This window comes from Macaca nemestrina, chromosome 2 (assembly GCF_043159975.1).
Source record: "Macaca nemestrina isolate mMacNem1 chromosome 2, mMacNem.hap1, whole genome shotgun sequence".
NCBI lineage: Eukaryota > Metazoa > Chordata > Mammalia > Primates > Cercopithecidae > Macaca > Macaca nemestrina.
The window spans coordinates 148012456-148033106 of NC_092126.1; the positions used below are offsets into that span (position 1 = coordinate 148012456).

At 44.7% G+C, this 20651-nt stretch overlaps 1 protein-coding gene across 5 annotated transcripts in view; it reads right to left on the minus strand.

The window, feature by feature from the left end:
- LOC105477657 (SLIT-ROBO Rho GTPase activating protein 3) overlaps window positions 1-20651 on the minus strand; it is a 268022-nt gene that overhangs the window by 245899 nt on the left and 1472 nt on the right. The gene's annotated exons all lie outside the window — the stretch shown is intronic.

Here is a 20651-nt window from a genome sequence, read left to right on the forward strand (position 1 = left end):
TTCTTCCCATTTTCTAAGAGCCGCCAGGAGTCTGGATTTTTACATGAACTCCCCTGATTTTTTTTAACTCTCTTGGTTTTTAAATGTTGGAAATGATGAATTCATTTTTGTAAATGCTGCAAAGGCCAAATAAAACACACTAGTGGGTCTAACTTTGCCTGCAAGTCATCCGTTCTGCCATGAATGTTCTAAATTTCACTCTTGGATTGAATCAACTCCTCAAAATCTGGGTAAGAGTAATAACAGAGAGCACTTATTGAGTGTGGCCCACATTCCAGACATTGGGTAAGCATGGGTTATGTCATTTAATCCTTGCAAGAGTCCAATGTGGTGCCCATTTGGAAGAGGAAGAAACTGAGGAATGGAGAGGGGAGATGCCTTGCCCACGGTCAAGCAATTAGTAAGTGACAGTGTTGGGATTCAGTCCTAGATCTGTCTGGCTTCCAAGTCCAATGCAGAGTCCTTGGGCCACACTGTTTGGGCAGAATTGCTTCTTGTGAATTGTGCTTTGGTGTTAAAATTATCCAATTACATTGCGGTGTTTTTAACTACTGAAAATGCATTACGGTGGCTACGATAGGAATGACTGAGGACACCATCTAACACATCACTGGGTCTTCAGTGACCTCTAGCACCTGAATGCCCCTCCCTCCATTCCTCTCAGGGGTTGGGGGACAATCAGAGACAAATACAGCAGCACTTCTTGTTGGGGGAGAACATCCTGCCCTTGAGTAGAACTTCAAACTCATCCTTAAGGAGATGACGAAGGTTTCACTGGAAGTAATGACAGGGAGTCTCCATGGCGAAGTTTGAAAGGATGATGGTAAGTTGGAGGTGGTTTTCCATCACAGACATTGGATGGCTTGTCACGCTGTCATGTAATTCTCATTGTACAACCCAATCTGATGATCACAGTTTGAGACGAAAAATAAAGCATAACTTCTTGGCCTAATCCAAAGGTGGCAAACTCAAACACATGCAGAAACCAGGCAGGTTAGGCCAATGACAGCAGCAATGGGTGTAAGAAAAGGGGGTTGTGGAGACCCAAGAGCTTCTGGGACAGGGAGGGGTAGGGGCTCAAGAGCACACACCTTGTCTAAAAAAGATAGCTGCCAGTCAGCTCTGGCTGATTGGTTACTACATAGGAATAGGCACCCAGTGCCACCAGATCATCCGATTTGCTTGTAAAGGGTCAGAAATGCAGATATTTAAATGAAGTTGCCCAATTTTGTTGTGCATCTCAACTAAATGCACCACTGGCCAATGCTGGCAAATGCATAGACAGACCACTTCTTGACTGGTGCTCAGGGTTGGTCTAGAAAAAAAATAAGTTGAATTTTTCTCCTATTGAGTCCTGAACTGCTTCAAACATCCGGAGAAGAGGAGGGAAGCTAAAGAGGCCTTCTTAAATCCTTGGGGGCTACACTAACCAGCTCCTGGTTGCATAGCAGGCATTCTATGGAGGGGTGCTGGGCAGGCAGCCTGGACTTCCTTGATTTCTTCTGCAGTAGGAGACAGCTAACAGCCACACCCTGAGTTGGTCATAGGTTTGGCTGTTAAGTTCTTGGGGGCAACAGAAGAAAGATCAACAAGGTTGAAGAGGGAGGGTGATGTTGACACCAAGGAAGCTAAAGGTCAGCTCTACTTACTCCTCCCCAAATCAGCGTTATTATTAAGGGCATAGTAGTCCACCCACTGGAAGGAAAGGTGATATTATGGACTAGCTAGGTTCTAAGATACAGTCACGGACCAAACTTCCCAGATACTGTACTTCTAAGAAGCTCAAAGGTTCAGTCTGGGTGGGTCCAGACTTTTGACATTCTTCTTTCTGTGGCTGGATAGGCCTGGTCACACCGGGGAGAGAAGCAGGAGCAGTCATCTAGCTGGTCCCTATAGGAAAGGGGTTGGATACTCCAGCTCTCCCCCAGGGCTGACACACTCCAGATCAGCTTCCTCTACCCTGGAGCAATAGAGCTGAGATTCAGGTATGGGCCTGGATGGAGGCCTGTATGGCAACCTCCCTAGGTCAAAGGCGTTCTCCACATGGAGGACAGCTCACCAGAATTCTGCATTCAGCCACAGCTTTGAGATAAGATTTCATTTCCTAGCCAGCAGCCTCTGTCACACGTATCTCAATAGAATCTCTTGGGGAGGGGCCAAAAGCCACAGGAAAAGGGACAGGATGGGGTCAGGGCCTGAGGTCTGGCATCCTAACCAAATGCCAGTTGGTCCCTACCCCATTCATATTTCTATCTATTTATAGGAGAAATTCTTCTCAGAGCTCAAGATCCAAAAAAGTTTAGCTTCTTTCAATGAGTGGGTGGTTTTTCTCCTAAAGATACTATTAAACTTTGCATTTTTAGAGTCAATACCCCATCCCCTCCTGCTAAGCGCTCTACTTTCTGGTTTTCTCTGCCACAGGATTCACTCTTTCTCTGAATGGTAACCTCGGTTTATTGAGTATCTGCTATGTGTCTATTCGGGCCTGAATGCTTTATTTACAGCAATGCCCAAGGTAAGTATTATTGTCCTTATTTTACAGAGGAAGAGGCTGAGCCTCAGAGAAGTTAAGCAACTTATTCACAACTAATAACTGGCAGCACTAGAATTTAAACCCAGACTCCAGAGCCTGCAGTGCAGCTCTTACAGTTGTGGTTTATTAATAACAATCAGTGACATTGACTGAGTGCCAGGCACTGTGCTAAGGGTTTTACACACATTGTCTCATTTAACCTGCTCAATAACTGTTTGAGGTTGGATTACTATTATTACAAATGATGACAGTGAGGCTCAAAGAGATGAAAACACTTGCCCAAAGCCACACGGCTAGAAAGTGGCAAAAAGGTTGCCAACCCTGGTCAGTTCGATACCAACAACTGTGTTCCCAATTACTAAGCCTGCCTTCCTTGGTTTCCTGACATTCTCAAACTGGATGAGCATGCTCACATCCTCATCCAAGTAATTAAAACACTGAACAGGAGAGAGCCTTTTGGCATGCCACTGGAGACTTCACCTAGGGTGACAATGGTACCTCCATGCCAGAATCAACACATCTTCAAACAGTTATGAACACATCTAATGGTGCTATCTGGCTGGTCTGTGCTTGGGAACTGGTGTGGGAGAGGGAAAAAGAAAGTGTGGATTTGGGCAGGCACAGTGGCTCATGCCTGTAATCACAGCACTTTGGAAGGATAAGGCAGGAGGATCCCTTGTGCCTAGGAGTTTAAGGCAGCCTGGGCAAAATAACAAGACCCTGTCTCTACAAATTTTTTTTTTTTTAATTAGCCAGGCATGGTGGCATGCACCTATAGTCCCAGCTACGCAGGAGTCTGAGGCAGGATTGCTTGAGCAGTTCAAGGCTGTAGTGAGTTATGATGGCGCCACTGCATTCCAGCCTGAGTGAGACCCTATCTCAAAAAAAAAAAAGAAAAAAGAAAAGAAAAGAAAAAAGTGCACATTTGTAGCAGGACATGAAAAGGGGCCAAAGCTGAGATCAATCCCCTGTCTTCTAACTGCAGGTCTACCCCAGGGCTCTGTTACTAGATTTGGCTTCAATTCTCCCCCTGCCCATTCAGATGATAATTATCAGGGTCTTGGAGGTACCACAGCCCCCCAAATTGAATCTCAGATAATCCTTCCAGTTTTGTCAAGCCACTGGAAGTTTTCCCACTTCCAGGGGAAATAGGGACTTTGTGGTTTATCCGCCAAGGTCTGGGGTGGAAGCCAAAAAGGGCTTTTGTCCAAGGAGCTCAGAGAAGGCTTCTTCCACAGCTCTGACAAACAATAGTGTTACTGGTGATCCGGGGGTGCAGTCCCGTTTCTTGGGAGACTTTTCTCCAGGAGTATCAGGATTTGCCTTCTCACAATCCCTTGTCATTCATCTTGCCCCCCTTGGAAACGGCTGTCACCCATTTGGCCGTAATGAGGACGGAGGGATGCGGTTCTGTCTCTTTAGAAAACTGGGCAATTAAATTTTCCTTAATGAAGTTCTTTATTTTCTCCTAGCAATATAATTTCTGTTGTGGATTTGGATACATTTTTTTAATTCCTTTAAATAGAAATGGAAGATAATGTTTTCTGGAAGACTATCTTAATATTTTTATAGGCCTACACCGAACTGTGTGTGTATTTTTCTCTCCTTGATAGCTATTCCAGAAGTTGTTTGAATGCCTCCTGTGTGGCAGACCCTAAGCACAAGAATTCGGGAATGAATAAAACAAGGCTTCTGCATTCAACGAGCTCACAGAGAGACAGACACATAAACAACCCCACTGTAATAGCAGCATGTCCAGGGTAGGAGTGGGACAAAAAATAGAAATAATGAACATTTCTGCAGCACTTGAGAGTTTACTTTCTCACACACCACCTCATTTGATCCTCACAGTAACTACCCTTTAAGGTAGATAACGCCCTCATTTCACAGATGAGGAAGCCAAGATGCAGAATGAAGAATGCAGATGTGACTCGCTCAAAAGACAGATCAGAGATGGAAAGTCGGGTCTTATGAGTCTAAACCCCAGACTCTGGCCACAGCATCACGGTGGCTCCTGACTGAAACTCGGTAAATTAAAAGGTTAAGCTGAACTTTTCCACTCCTCTACCCATCTTTCAAAGTTCTGACAGAGTATGGAAAAACACTTTCCTCACTATGTGGGGGAATAATTCAGTAAAATGCTACATTTCATTTCGGCAATCATCCTTACACTACGTAATGAGCACCACAATAAGTTCAGTATAATTTAAATAGCTCTTGCAGGTGTCACTTTCTTTCCTTTACAGTTCAGCTGATGTCTGAGCATCCTCTCTAGCGGGAATTTTGCCAACAAAGTCCTTACTTATTGTCAACCTTGTGGAATTTTAAATCAGAAAAGGAACACACGCTCATTTTTTCCAGAAGCCAATCAAAATTGAACAGCATAAAGATTAAAAGGTCTTCTTTCCACTGTCCACTGACACTACCACCCCGTTCCATCCCTCGTCCCCAAGGGTAAACCTCATTACCAGTTGTCAAAAACCAAAGACACTTTTCATACATATCTAACTATGTAAGGACATAGGGTTTTTATTTTTTAATTATAATACACACAGACATACCCATACACACACACACACACACACACACACACTTTGGGTGTTGTTTTTCCCACCTCACTCAGCAATAGTCTACTTAATTATTAAATGTTCTTTTGCCTTCAAAAAAAAAGATACACAGCCAAACTGGTGAGTTTACTATAGACCAGGGCCAAGAACGTTAAGTTCATGAAATCCGGGGCACTTGTAAAATGCAGATTCCTAGGGTCCACCCACCACCCCCCAACAGAGATTCTGAGTCAATAGGTCTGGGGCGGTTCCTAGAATTCAAGCTCCTTGAATTTGTTACAAGTTCCTCTAAGGTCATTCTGCTGCAGGTGGTCCAGGAACCACAGTGGGAGAAACACACACATAGTAGGCAAAGAAAGTGTCATGCTTGTCCACAACTTACTAGTATTTTCTTTTCCCAGCTACCCATGCTGGCAACTCCATGTCTCCTGATGTCTTTTAGTACTGCCCCACCTTACTCTCCTTCCCAACCAGGTGCACTTACCAATGGCTTCACCTGTTGGCTCAGAATCACCGTTCAGGACTCTGAATGCTGGTGCCCCACTTACTGGCTTAGCCAACATTTCCAGCGTTTAATTAATGCTACTGTGTGCCAAGCCCTGTGCTGGAAATTCTGACTTATGTTATTTCAATTAATTACACACACACACAGTGAAGTGTTATTATGTCCCTCTTTCACATGAGGAAACTGGAACTTAGAAAAGTTAATGACTTTTCATCCAAGGTCATTCAGCTGATTCACCATGAGCCATGATTGAACCCAGGTCTGGGTGACTCCACCCAGGGCATCACAGCTGCCTCCTTCCACATTACATTCCACTTTCTTGTCTCATCTACCTCTGTGACTTTAGCTTAATTCTGTCCTGTGAAGGTGGGTTTCAATCTTCTTCAGCTGTTCCCTGGCTTTAATTTCACCTTAAAAGCACTTACCCCCGAGACGGGCGGATCACGAGGTCAGGAGATCGAGACCATCCTGGCTAACACGGTGAAACCCCGTCTCTACTAAAAAACACAAAAAACTAGCCGGGCGAGGTGGCGGGCGCCTGTAGTCCCAGCTACTCGGGAGGCTGAGGCAGGAGAATGGCGTGAACCCGGGAGGCGGAGCTTGCAGTGAGCTGAGATCCGGCCACTGCACTCCAGCCCGGGCAGCAGAGACTCCGTCTCAAAAAAAAAAAAAAAAGCACTTACCCACGATGGTATTTACCATCCTGAATAAAGCTATTATAAAATCCCCTTTCTGGAACCACTTTTATCTTTTACACCTGGAGTTGTGTGTTTCTCTTAGAAGCACTGATCTTTCTAACCCCTTAAATATTTTGATGACTTCTGACCCTTCTCTAAATGGAAAGATGGTTCTGTCTAGATCCTAAAGAGCTCAGGAAATAATGATGGTGAGGTAAGCTTAGCCAATACAATTCAGCTTTACAAATCAGTATCAGAAAATCACCCACAGCATTTTCAGTCCTTTAGATCCATTTGCTATAGATTCCCCCATGCACGCTGCACCACTCCTTCCATAACACTCAACACTTTTGTAATTACAAATTATCCTTTGTCTTCCCCACAGAATTATAAAGTCCATGCAGGCAGGAAACATAGTAGAAGCTCAATAAATATTTGTTAAGCGAAATCTATGTGAACTGGCCCACCACATTCTCAGCATTTCTTTCACACAATTCCCAGTAACATAATTCTATGTTTCTGGCAGACAGCAGTAGAGCCTCTGCCATTTTTGGAGCAGAGTTTCAATGGTGATATTATGCCAAATACAAGATCCAGCAAGACAGAGATGCTCAGGGTGGGGCCTGAACCTGGAGGATCAGGACAAGAATGGAGCCCTAGATTAGCTGAGGGTCACAGGACAAATAAATTCAAACAACCACAATCAAGCAAACGATCAAGGGTTCAGATGGTCAGAGCAAGAGGTCAAGGAGTAATCAACTATAAGATATCAGAAGCCAGAGAATGACTGTTGTTCTGCCTCAGTTTCCCCAAGGTAATAGATCTTTGGGAGATCCAAAACACCCTGTCTGGAGAGGCCACTGATCAAAGTAAAGACATTGTGCCTGCCAACTCTGCTTGGAAGTGTCCTACCGAGACGCTGAGTTGGAGAACAGCCATGTTGCTTGGCCAGTTCACATTCTTTAGTACAAATTAAATCATAGACATGACATCCATTCTTTCACATCCCTGAAGGTGGCTGAGATGTTTCCTTGGTAAGAGTCTTCTCATATCATTTCCCTGGCCCTCTTAAGGCACTATAAGCTATAGAGGGTCCCCTAAGGAACTGTCTCATCCTGCCAAACTTGAACCTCTCAGCGAGAACTCTACCCGCCTACAGAAATCCAAGCCTTTCTATTTGACAAATGGTTGGAAAACTTACTGATCTACATTAACTGTATTTTGAAAATGCTCTCACCAGCAATCAGAAGCAAGGGGATGGCAGGCTACCTCTGCAAGGGGCAGACAAGCAATCCGGAATCCAAAAAGTATCACAATGGTCAGGAAATCCAGCAGAGAGCAACAACGAGGAAAGGAAAGGTAGACCAGGGAACAGGTACCAGCAAGGAGGGTCTCCAGCTGCTGAGGATGAATCCTTTGCCCTAGACAAGCTTCTCCCTTTAGCACTTGTTGCCAAAGACAGAAACTGCTGCCTAGGACCAACAGGGAAGTGGGACTGTCAGGGATGGGAAGGGGGAAATTCTAGCTGAAAGTTGCGGGGACAAATGTGGCAGTGGGGCAAGTTCTTGATGAGTGAGCTCAGTTCTCCCTAGTTTTACCCAAATCACAAAGACCTGAGACAGAAGTGGCCAACACAAGCCAGGGGCCACAAGAGAGTGGTGTCCCCTCCCTAAAGGACCATCAAAATGGACGTGGGAGGTCACGCATATTGATATTCTTACTTAACAAACTGTTTATTTTTAGGCCATACTCTGTCTATTTCAAGCCCTCAGCCTATGGGCCTATGATTATTTTCCTATCGGCTTTATTTTTATAACTCTGCATTAAAGATCTATAATCCCCTGTTTATTATATACACATATAAAACAAATTTGATTGATAGAGACGTGAAGTCTGGAAGGAAATACATTGAATGTTTATAGTACTTATTTCAGGTAAGGGCTTCTAGATTCTTATATTTTCCTTAGAATAGTCAAATTCACACAAAGAGTAGCATGGTGGCTACCAGGGGTTGGGACGAGGAGGAAATGAGGAGCTATTGTTTAATGGGTACAGAGTTGCATTTCACAAGATGAAAAAAGTTATGAAGATGAGTGGTATTTAATGTGAATGCATTTAATACCACTGAGCCACACAATTAAAAATGGGTAAGATGGTAAATTTTGTGTTTGTGTATTTTACCACAACAAATAAATAAGACTCTCATCCATACCATCTTCAAGGTCAAAGACTTACAGGATCTGATGATCAGACAGGAACTTCAACCTCTTCTCCTTTCCAGCCTCATCTCCCACCACCACTCCATTCCACCTACTCAGAATTTTAGCCACTTCAAACTCCTCACCATTTCTCAAGTGTCCTGACCCTTTTGTGACCCCCACACCTTTGCACATGCTGTCTTCTCTTCAGGTAATGCGTTTCACCACCTGAAGAGCTTCTAGTCATCCTTCAAGATCCTGCTCAAAAGATTCTTCTTCTATAAGAATTTCTCCAGCTCTCCCGGGTAAAGCTACAATTTCATTCTAAGTTTCCACAGTACCTGGTTCCACCACTGTCCCAGTACTTACTCCACTGTGTCATAATTTATTAACCTATTTTTATAACTGATACAGTTTGGATCTGTGTCCCCGCCCAAATCTCATGTCAAATTGTAATCCTCAGTGTTGGGGGTGGGGCCTGGTGGGAGGTGATTGGATCAGGGGGACAGATCCTTCATGAATGGTTTGGCACCATCCCTTTGGTGCTGTTCTCATGATGGTGAGTGAGTTCTCAGGAGATCTGGTTGTTTAAAAGTGTGTGGCACTTGGCCGGGCGCGGTGGCTCAAGCCTGTAATCCTAGCACTTTGGGAGGCCGAGATGGGCGGATCACGAGGTCAGGAGATCGAGACCATCCTGGCTAACACGGTGAAACCCCGTCTCTACTAAAAAATACAAAAAACTAGCCGGGCGCGGTGGCGGGCGCCTGTAGTCCCAGCTACTTGGGAGGCTGAGGCAGGAGAATGGCGTGAACCCGGGAGGCGGAGCTTGCAGTGAGCTGAGATCCGGCCACTGCACTCCAGCCTGGGCGGCACAGCGAGACTCCGTCTCAAAAAAAAAAAAAAAAAAAAAGTGTGTGTCTCAAAAAAAAAAAAAAAAAAAAAGTGTGTGGCACCTTCCCCCAACTCTTCTTCCTGCTCTTGCCATATAAGATGTGCCTGCTTGCCCTTCACCTTCTGCCATGATTGTAAGTTTCCTGAAGCCTCCCCAGAACCCAAGTAGATGCCAGCATCATGCTTCCTGTACAGCCTGCAGAATTGTGAGCCAATTAAACCTCTTTTCTTTATAAATTACCCAGTCTCAGGTATTTCCTTATAGCAGTGAAAGAAGGGATTAACACTGTCTTTTCATAAAACTATGTGTCTGAAACGGGGACACAAAAATTAGTGAAATATAGTTCCCATTCTTATCTTTGATAAGACTCATAAGTTTCCTAAAACTATGAAACTATTTTTCTGTCCCCATCTCAGACACATACTAGGAACTTGATTAATAGAATATATGCCAGATACCCTGCAGTATTCCTACAATCAGCCACCTGTTCACTTCATTTCCTTCTAAGTCATCGTTGGGTGGCTCTGCATGGATACAATTATCCCATCTCTGGATTTTTTATCTTCCTGAATTACCTCTCAATCAGGGTTTGGGGAAAGACTGGATCTGCCTCAGTATGTTCCCCAAAACATAATATCTATGTGTTCTTGTATGCAAAGTCCATCATAAGAACACCTATAATCATTCGTTCATTCAACAAAAATTGTGACCATTGGCACCTAGAACACCCATCGCCCCCAGGGGACATTTGGCTATGTCTGGAGACATTGACTGTCACAACTGAGAGCGGGGATGCTACTGGCATCTAGTAGGTACAGGTCAGGAATGCTGCTAAACATCCTACATTGTGTTCTAGGTGCCAAAAAACACTAATGAACAAGAGAAACTAATGCTCTTACTGAGTTTCAGTCCTGGTGAAGAGAAGAAACAAAGAAAGCATGAAAAATATCATATAGCTTTTAGTGCTCTGCTAAGAATTCACGTCAGCTGATCCAATAGAGAGTTGCTGTTCGGCTACTTAAGATGGGTCAGCCTGCAGGTGGCATGCAACCTCAAAGCAGAATACCAAGAAGGGGCCAGTCAAGTGGCAATCCAGGGCAAAAGCATTCCAGAAAGAGGGAAAATCTAAGTGCAAAGGCCCAAAGCAAGCACAAACTTGGAGAAGTCCAGAAACCAGTACAGGCCAGCATGGCTGGATAGAATGACAAGGGGAGAGTGACCAGAGGAGGAAAAGAGGTGAACAAAACAGGACTTTGTAAGTTCAGTTGAGGGGCTTAGATTCTAGTCTCATGCAATGAAATGCTACTGGAGGGTTTTAAACATGGAAGTGACATGGCCAGATTTAAACAGTGTACAGATTACTGCTGGCTGCTGTGGGGAGAGTAGACTATGGGACAAGAGAAGAAGCAGGGAGACCACTTAGAACTGTAGTTCTCAACTAGGGGTGATTTTGTCCCCAGGGGACATTTGGCTGTGTCTGGAGACATTTTTTATTGTCACAACTGGGAGCGGGGATGCTACTGGCATCTAGTGGGTACAGGTCAGGAATGCTGCTAAACATCCTACATTGTACAGAACCACACCTTCAATGACAAATGATCCAGCCCAAAATGTTGACTGTGGGTGAGAAGCTCTGAGTCAGGAGACCTTGAGAAACTTTGGGTTGCACTCGTCCCAGCAGGAGGTAATGGCAGGCTAGGCCAGGATGGAGGAGATGGAGAAGGAAGGAAATTCACGATAGTTAATACTTTGAAATATTGAACATTTTTCTCCAAATTTTCTTGACCCCCTTGGCCCCTCCTCAGTCAGGGAGGGCATTCTGTGTTCATTGCTTCAGGGATAATACAGAAAAAGAGTCAATTATTGGCTTTTTTTCAAAAGTCCTTAGGGAAGAGAGAAAGAATGTGAGATTTATGGAAAACAGCTTTGAGAGGATGTCTGATGACAAAGCCAGGATATCACCCTTGTTCCCCACCCCACCACACGAGCACATGGGTAAAGATTTCCTAGACCAAAGTGGAGAGTAAAGCAGTAAAGCAAACTGTATGTAGGTACAAGGATCTATAATATCTATAAGAAAAAAATCTGCACCCTGCCCAACTCATCCTGAACAAGCGCAGGGAGGGAGGTGACGAGGGAACCACCAAACAGATTCACAGAATCTAAGAGAGGAGAGAAGCCAGATCCTTTCCCCAGGCAGAGCCCTAGGGAGGCACCAGGGGAAAAGCAAGTGCTGAGTGTGGCCAAGACAGGCCTGAGACAAATGTACAGGGTCCCTCACGGCCCAGTGTGGTGTGTGAGCAGCAGAATGGCCTCTGGTGCCTGCAAATTGCATGGAAGGAGCCAAGGAGAAGGGGACACATGAGGGAACAAAGAAGGATTGCTGACACAGACCAACCACCGAAGATTCAATAAGAAGGAGGATGTCCCAGTAGCTGCCGAAGTAGATTGACGATAAACCACAACAGATGTCCCCACAAGGGTCTTGGTGCTGCCTAAGTCCCTCTGGATCTTGGGGCACAACCCTGGAGGAAAAGGGAGGGAAACCCCAAATTGACTTATACTTATTTCTGTCACCCCCAGCAGAATAAAGATGTGAGGCTGGGCACAGTGGCTCACACCTAGAATCCCAGCATTTTGGGAGGCCAAGGTGGAAGGATCACTTGAGGTCAGGAGTTCTAAACCAGCCTGGCCAACATGGTGAAACCCCGTCTCTACTAAAAATACAAAAATTAGCTGGGCATAGTGGCTGGCACCTGTAATCCTAGCTACTTGGGAGGCTGAGGCAGGAGAATCACTTAAACCTGACAGGCGGAGGTTGCAGTGAGCCAAGATTGCACCACTGCACTCCAGTCTGGGCAACAGAGTAAGACTCTGTCTAAAAAAAAAAAAAAAAAAAAAAAAAAAAGAATAGAAATGTGAAATGGAGACTGAGTCACCAAGAAAGAAAGAAAAATGTATCCCTTATGCACCTGGGTTTGTAGCTGAGGTTTGTTCACTCTGAGACACAAGGGGACATGGGCTTCTCTGTGTTCATTTGTGCCATTATCACCTGGCACTGGCTATGCAATCCCAGCGGGCAGAGCCAGGTCCATTCAAGGAACCTGGAACACTCTGCTGCAGCATCGTGCACCCCATTACCGTCACGCACAGACGGGCACACACAATGCATATTGATCAGGGCTGCACTGTTTCCAAATTACCACTTAAATCAATGGTTGAGCACTCTGTAATTGGAAATGTCAAAATCCACATTTTCTAGGTGAACTCAAAGCACAACGTTAATATCACTTAGCTCAACTAGATGTGCATTTGTTTTACTTCTTCCCCTCTTCAAACTGCCCTCTGAGAAAAGTATAAAACATTAGGGAACTGAGCAAGAGGCAAAAAGAAAAAACACCCAGATAATCCACGAATTGTGCAGCCTGACATATTCTAAAATGTAACTCAGAAAACAGAGTCTTGTGAGCCGGTCCACAAAAAAGATCTACACAATCAAGTAAGTTTGAGGAAACTCCAAGGGCCCTACTCAGCAATTCACACTTAACACAAGCAAGATTCTCAGAAGTCCTGAGGGAAGCAGGCTTATTTCACTCTGTTTATTCTAGAACTTCCAAAATCTGTTAGAGCACACAACTACTTTTTTTTCACCCAACACCTCTTTACATCCAATTTAATGGAATACTCTTAGGGAACATTATCCCAAACATAAACTAGCATAATAGCGAATAGAGTTAAAGTGCCATTACTAGCCAGCCAAGATGTTTTATGAACACCAACAAGCCATCAAGAATGAATCTTTTCCAAGTGAAATCAAGCCCAAGACAGCTTCCTGGGCCCTGTATTAAGCCAGAAGTTCTCAAGCTCAGCACCTGTAAAAAGTCAACCCCATCCCCTTCCTAATAGCTGTGAAGGAAAGGACTCCATTTCAGGAAGCAACCTAAACGCATCCCCTCCTCACCTCACCAATCCTTACCCTGCTAGACACCCTTGCCTCATCTTTCTTTCCAAGGTACTACTCAGCTCTGCCTCCCCAGGCAACCATCACACACCAGAACAATTCGACTCAGTAAAATGTATGGATCACCAACTAGATGGTGGGCACTACGCTACAGCGATGAACCAAGCAGATCAACCTTCCACCGTCATGGAGAGACGGTCTAAAAGTAATCTGAAAGCCAGAGCCCCTCTCCAATCATAACTTCCACATCTGAAAAACAAATAGAGTTGGACTAGAAGACACCTACAATTTCTAGTTCCGTATTTCCAGGTTGGTGGCGGAGTGGGCTGGCTGGCGAGAGGCAGATCTGGCAGCCTGCATCACAGCCGTGCGGGGGCTTTTGCAGTGGACACTTTCCCAAAGGTGACTTCCCGGGGTGGGATTGAAGGGATCTGACAACACCGCGGTGGCATCAAGTGCAAACTAGGAGAGGCTGGATTAGCAGGAGGGTGGAAGTGTCGGGAGGGGAAGGAAGTCAAAGGTTAAGACCCACCCCAGACTTCCCCGACTGAAGGAACCCCCGGGTTGCAGATCCTTGTTGCCTTGGCATGCGTGTTGCTTTCCTGCAGCCTGGAAAGTGAGGAAGATGCTGATTTAAAACTAGATCTGCCACTGTTCACTGTGCAAGCCAGTGCAATTTGTTTTATTTCTCTGAACTTCAGCCTTTAATCTATAAAATGAAAATAATGACTACCTCACAGAGTTACAGGAATCACAAAACGAGATACTCCATATATGACTGAGACATAGAAGCTAAAAAAAAAAAAATGAATTACCTCCCACTGCTACATAAAGCTATATAGCCTGAAGCATGGCTTACAAAGTCACTGAATGAATGAATAATAGGAGTTTCTGGAAAGGAAAGGTTATCCCCAACATATAAACTCTAGTAGTAAAAACTCCAAAAATGTCTAATATGAACTCTCAGATCCATTAATTTCCCCAGACCAGGAGGGGCCTGGAAGGAAGTGCTCCCTAGACCACATCCCACTGAGACAGCTGTCAACATGACAGTTTTCACCAAATCTCCACTAAGAAACATCTCCTCTACCAAGGATATACAAGGAAATCGAGCAAACCATTAAGAATATTTCCTCTCCTGCCGGGCGCGGTGGCTCAAGCCTGAAATCCCAGCACTTTGGGAGGCCGAAGTGAGCAGATCACCTGAGGTAAGGAGTTTGAGACCAGCCTGGGCAACATGGTGAAACTCCCTCTCTACTGAAAATGCGAAAATTAGCTGGGCATGGTGACAAGTGCCTGTAAACTCGGGAGACTGAGGCGGGAGAATTGATTGAACCCAGAAGGTGGAGGTTGCAGTGAGCCAAGATCACACCACTGCACTCCAGGCTGGAAGACAGAGTGAGATTCCATCTAAAAAAACAAACAAACAAAAAAAATATTGAGCTATGAGTTATAAGATTGAAACTTTTGGCCAGGCGCGGTGGCTCAAGCCTGTAATCCCAGCACTTCGGGAGGCTGAGACGGGCGGATCATGAGGTCAGGAGATTGAGACCATCCTGGCTAACACGGTGAAACCCTGTCTCTACTAAAAAATACAAAAAACTAGCCAGGCGAGGTGGTGGGCGCCTGTAGTCCCAGCTACTCGGGAAGCTGAGGCAGGAGAATGGCATAAACCCGGGAGGCGGAGCTTGCAGTGAACTGAGATCCAGCCACTGCACTCCAGCCTGGGCGACAGAGCCAGACTCCATCTCAAAAAAAAAAAGGAAAAAATTGAAACTTTTTCTTTTTTTGAGACAGCCTCATTCTGTCACCCAAGCCGGAGTACAGTGGTATGATCATGGCTGACTGTAGCCTTGAACTCCTGGGCTCAAATAATCGTCCCACCTCAACCTCCTGAGTAGTTGGGATTACAGGCATGTATCACCAGGCCTGGCTAATTTTTGTATTTTTTGTAGAGACAGGGTTTTGCCATGTTGCCCAGGCTAGTCTCAAACTCCTGGGCTCAAGTGATCCACCCATCTTGGCCTCCCGAAGTGCTGGGATTACAGGCGTGAACCACTGAGCCCAGCCTAAACTTATTTTAGTAACTTATCAGCCACTCCTTCAACCAACCACATGCCAAGCACGTTGGGGAAACAAAGATGACCATAAGCCTCTCTGCCCTCAAGAGTTCGTGACCAAAGACCTAAACATAAAATTTCAATTAAGGATTATAAGGTTTGGAATAGAGGGGGAGTTATGAGGGGAACCACTAATTCTGCCTAGGAATGTTAGGAAGGCATAGTGGAAGAAGGCATCATTTGAGTAGACATTGTAGGGCAATCAGAAGTATTTGAGGCAAATAAGAGTGGGAGGCAGGGGTTAAGGAGAGTAAAGGCACAAATGGGAAAGATCTGGAGGAGGGGAAGGGTATGGAGGATTCAGAGAAAAGGGATTGGTTGCCAGGCGTGGTGGCTCACTTCTGTAATCCCAGCATTTTGAATTTTGGGAGGTCCAGTCATGCAGATCACTTGAGGTCAGAAGTTCAAGTCCAGCCTGGCCAACATGGTGAAACACTGTCTCTCCTGAAAATACAAAAATTTGCCAGGCATAGTGATGCGTGCCTGTAATCTCAACTACTCGGGAGGCTGAGGCACAAGAATTGCTTGAACGCGGGAGGCAGAGGTAATAGTGAGCCAAGATTGTGTCACTGCACTCCAGCCTGGGTGACAGAGACAGATTCTGCCTAAAAAAAAAAAAAAAAAAATTAAGAGAGAGAGAGAGAAAAAAAAAATTAAGAACGGACTGGTCTTTTGCGTTTATAAGAGCACAAGCCTATCACAGAGAAAATGACTGAAGACGAAATAGGAAAATTGGTTGAGGCCCCTCACCAAGGCCTTGTGCAGACTTCAACTTGTAGACCAGATTTTGGAAACTGGTGGCCCAACAGGCTAAAACTGTTCTACTAACATGTTTGTTCAGGAAGCATAGTGTTTTTAAATTTTTAAGCCACCATTTAAAAATCAAGAGACTTTGCTTAAAAATCCAGATTCCCTTGAAACACTGAAGGAACTGACCTTTCTGGGCTCACATTCCTGCCTAGGAAGGGCAGGCTGGAGCAGCAGCTGCCTTCTCTAGATGAACTCCCCACTTGGCCACAGTCCCCACTACTCCCCACTGTTTGCCCAATCCAGCCTGCTTTCTTCATTTAATCCTGTTGAAATCAGCGAGCATTCCTAAGGTGGTCTTCTAATCACTGTATGATATACGCTCTAAGATTCAGCTCATTCTGGTTCTCGAAGTTTTTTGTGTTTGGGATTTTTTGATTTCTTTCTCTCATTTTTATCACCATATTCCAAGAAAACTCTTAGAAAGCAAAGAATGTATCATATACTTTGTGTCTCTCACAATACTCAGCACAAGACTAGGTACAATGTAGATAATCAACTTTTGTTGAATTAATCCAGAAATGAATGGATAAATACATGCCCCTCTGTGGTCATCCTCCGTACCTGCCCTTCTTCCTCAAAACGCTAGACTTTTGCTACTAAGAAGATGGATGAATATGTACCAAAAAATAATAATAATAATAAAGCACCAAAGTCAATCATTGCAATTCTGTTTCAATTTTCTATCAGGTTGCAATGGAAATAGGAACTCTGAATAAATGCAGAACTGATCATCATGTCTGGCAGCAAGATGAATTAGAGCCCCGGGATACTGAGAAAGCCTGCAAATAAGATCACCGAATTTTATCAGTGATCTTTGAGGGAATTGTAGAGAATAGGATAGATGCCAAAAAGCTGAAGCCTGGCAAATGTTCTGATTTTCAAAAGGGGAAAAAAGTTATGGTTTGCCAGTTCCAGACTAGATAATGTGATATTACTCCCGGCAAGGTTCTTAAACACATTTGTTAAGGACACTTATGAGCACCTAGGACAGGAAGTAATGTCCATTTGGCACCAGCATGGGCTCACGAAGAACAAGTCACGTTAAATTCATTTCATTTTCTTCTCTCTGACAAGGCTCCTAGGCTAATGTATTGGAGAAACACAGCAGACATAATATACATGGTGCACTGAGGGGTCGAGCAGCACCAAAGGCTAATTCAACCCTTGGGCTATATTAATAGTAGTATTGCAGACAGCAGAAAGGAGGTGATAGTTGTTTTCTGTCTTTGGCCACATCTAAAGAATCACATTTAGAACTCAGTGCCCCTCTTGAAATAGGATACTGATAATAAAATCTTTTGGAGGTCCTTTCGGCAAAACCTCTTTAAAAACATAATGCTTTCTTCCAGATTTCTGGCATCTGTTGAAAAATTGAAAAATCTGGCTGGACCTACATTCCTAAATAGCAATAACTGGTTGAACCTAAGTAGTGACTGCCCATTTAGACAGGACATGTACTCTAAAGTCCGTCATAATCATCACCACCCCCTCTTCTACTGCCTGCACTGAGGTGGTGGGCCAGCTGCCACAAATCGTTTCACATGGCCACCTTTATCCATTTATTCTATCTGCCAAGCACCCAACGACATTGAGGTTTGCAACCCAGGATGCAGCAGAGCCAAAGGAAAGTGGAGACGGTAAGTGGTAATGAACCATCCTATTATATGAGGATAATCATTGTCAGGGGCTTCACAGACCCAGTGGGCAATCCAAGGGAAGACACATCTGTCTTATTATATGAAGTCCAAAGGGAAAGGAACTATAGAACCAGTAAGTAGATGAGAGACATATTTAATGCAACATAAGAAAAAATGCTTACAAGGGTCAGGCACCGTGGCTCACACCTGTGATCCTAGCACTTTGGGAGGCCAAGGCGGGTGGATCACTTAACGCTAGGAGTTTGAGATCAGCCTGGCCAACATGGTGAAACCCCGTCTCTACTAAAAATACAAAAATTGGCCACATGTGGCGGCGCGTGCCTATAATGCCAGCTACTCGGGAGGCTGAGGGAGGAGAATCTCTTGAACCCAAGAGACGGAGGTTGCAGTGAGTCAAGATTATGTCACTACACTCCAGCCTGGATGACACAGAGAGACTCTGTCTCAAAAGAAAAATGAAAAAATGCTTACAAGAGCCAGAGCTGTCCAAAGATGACAGACTACGTGGGCTTGGGAGGTAGTGAGTTCCCCATCACTAGAAATGTGCAAGCATATGGTTTATTACTGCTTCAAAATCAAAGGGCTTCAAGTATCTGATGAGGCAAGAGAAGGCATGAATCTTTCTATTTTACAATAGAAAAAATACTGTTCTAAAACATTCCTTTTTGTTAGGTCTGTAAATTATTGAAAAAGAGATAAAAGGGAATAAGTCAACAAAGAACTCAGCACTGTTTTTAAAAATCAGAACTTCCCTTCACAAAATTCACAAAGCACAAAATCTGTCTGACTAGGTGGACTGTTTGCATCCCACTGGCCAGATGATTCCCAGGGAGAAAGGTAATTGGTCTCGGGCACTGTTTTTGGTGACTGGTCAAATGTTCTTCAGAGGCATGCAACAAAGGCAACAGGATGAAAGTAAGAGGGTAAACAATGGAACTCCATCAAGAAGCTGCCAGTCCCCCCACAAAACTGCCATCTGCTGCTGACATCAATCCTTCAAGGGGCAGCTTCGGGCAAACAATGTGTCAGGGAAAACAAGCCTGGGAGAAAATCGGCCTTGTGACCTTGGGCAAGTCATTTAACATTAACTGGGCCTCAGTTTCCTTATCTCTGAAACTGAGCTCACACTAACCCTACTGTACATTGTGTGTGTGGGCCAAGAGTAAGTGATGTCTGGGAGTTAGCCATAGAAAATGCAGGGCCCTGAACACACATCAATAATTATGATGATGATTAACACACAGAATTTTAAAAGAAAAGATTCCAGAGGGTTTCAGGTACAGCCATATCCTGACCTGAATCTTGTGGGTGTCAATTCTAAAGGAATAACATGTAACTCCTTTAACCAGAATGCAAAAAAATTTAGTATTTGGAAGAGACAAGATCATTTGGACACATTTCCTGATGAAATGCCTGGTAATTGGTGCATTTCTGATAAAACTCATGGTACTTGCTGCTTAGTTGTTAAAGATGAAAGGTAAAAAGCAAAAGGATCAGCTGGGCAATTAATGCCTAACTGGCCCTGAAGAAAAGTTTACTGGCCCAGTAGTAGCAATCCTTCCAAAATGAGATAAGCACATTTCCTATCAAGAAAATGATTATAAAACCTGAACTGTCCAAAACTCAACATCCCCTTCTCTCTCATGGCATTTTCATGGCAACCTTAATTTTTACAAAATAATAATAATTGGCCAAATTCATTTTATAAAACATAAACTCCCTAAAAAGAGTCTATTCAAAGATTGAAACTAGGCTTTCGTGTTGAGCAGTTGGGTGAATTCAAATCTCTGACCAATAAAAGGCTTATTTCTACATTTTCAGCAAGGCTGAGACATCACAAGTCACTGTTTTCCACACTGAACTGAAAAACCGAAGACAGGAGACCAGGGAAGATCAGGGTTTTCTGCTCCTCTTGCCCTAGGATCTGCCCAGAGGTGATGAGCACGCTGGGTTTTTGACCAGAACTAAAAGGCAAAAAGACTGTTGGTGAGACTGGAAAAGAAACAGAGCCCTCCCGCCGTGGCTGCTCCACTCCCAAAGTTTCCCAAGCATCTGAAGCGTGTAGGGCAGCTGCAGTGCCCGGCCTTCCTGCTGCTTTTAAGGAGGCCACCCAGCTCCCTGGGTCATTGAGTCTTCAGCTGCAGCAGCGCCCAGAAGCAGGCGTGGCAACCTCAGGTCACTTGAGCCCCAAATACCCAACTTGCTCAACAGCCTGTGCATAACCTCAAAGATAGGCCTCAAGGTCCACTGAAGATGTATTTTGTCCTTACTCTTTCTAGGAGAGGCCACAACACACCCGGTGTCGCAGCAAGGAGAGCCACGAGCAGAAAGAAGACGGACGCCAGGAGGCACGGGCCCAGGCTTCCCACAGGGCACATCCTCAGAGAAAGGAGGAGCATGGTGGATGGAGCTCTTAGATTTTCCTTGCCAAAGCTAAGCCTAGAACGTGTAGTGGTGGGAAAAGCCCCAGTCTGGCCTGAATGAGGATGCGGCAAGCCTGCATTTAGCCATGCAATTGTGTTCGCTTTCCTTTTTCGCCTAACTAGCGTGGATTTAGGGAGCGGCTTCTGAAAGAAGTATACACCCGGTGGCACAGAAGCTGCAACCAGCAGCCAGAGGTCATCTCGCCCTCCCGGCAGGCTTCTCCTGGAACCCCGGAAGCTAGGCAGCACTGACCAGCCCAAACGGCATGCTGAGGTGTTGGCTTTGAATGAAAGCTGATGACCCTAA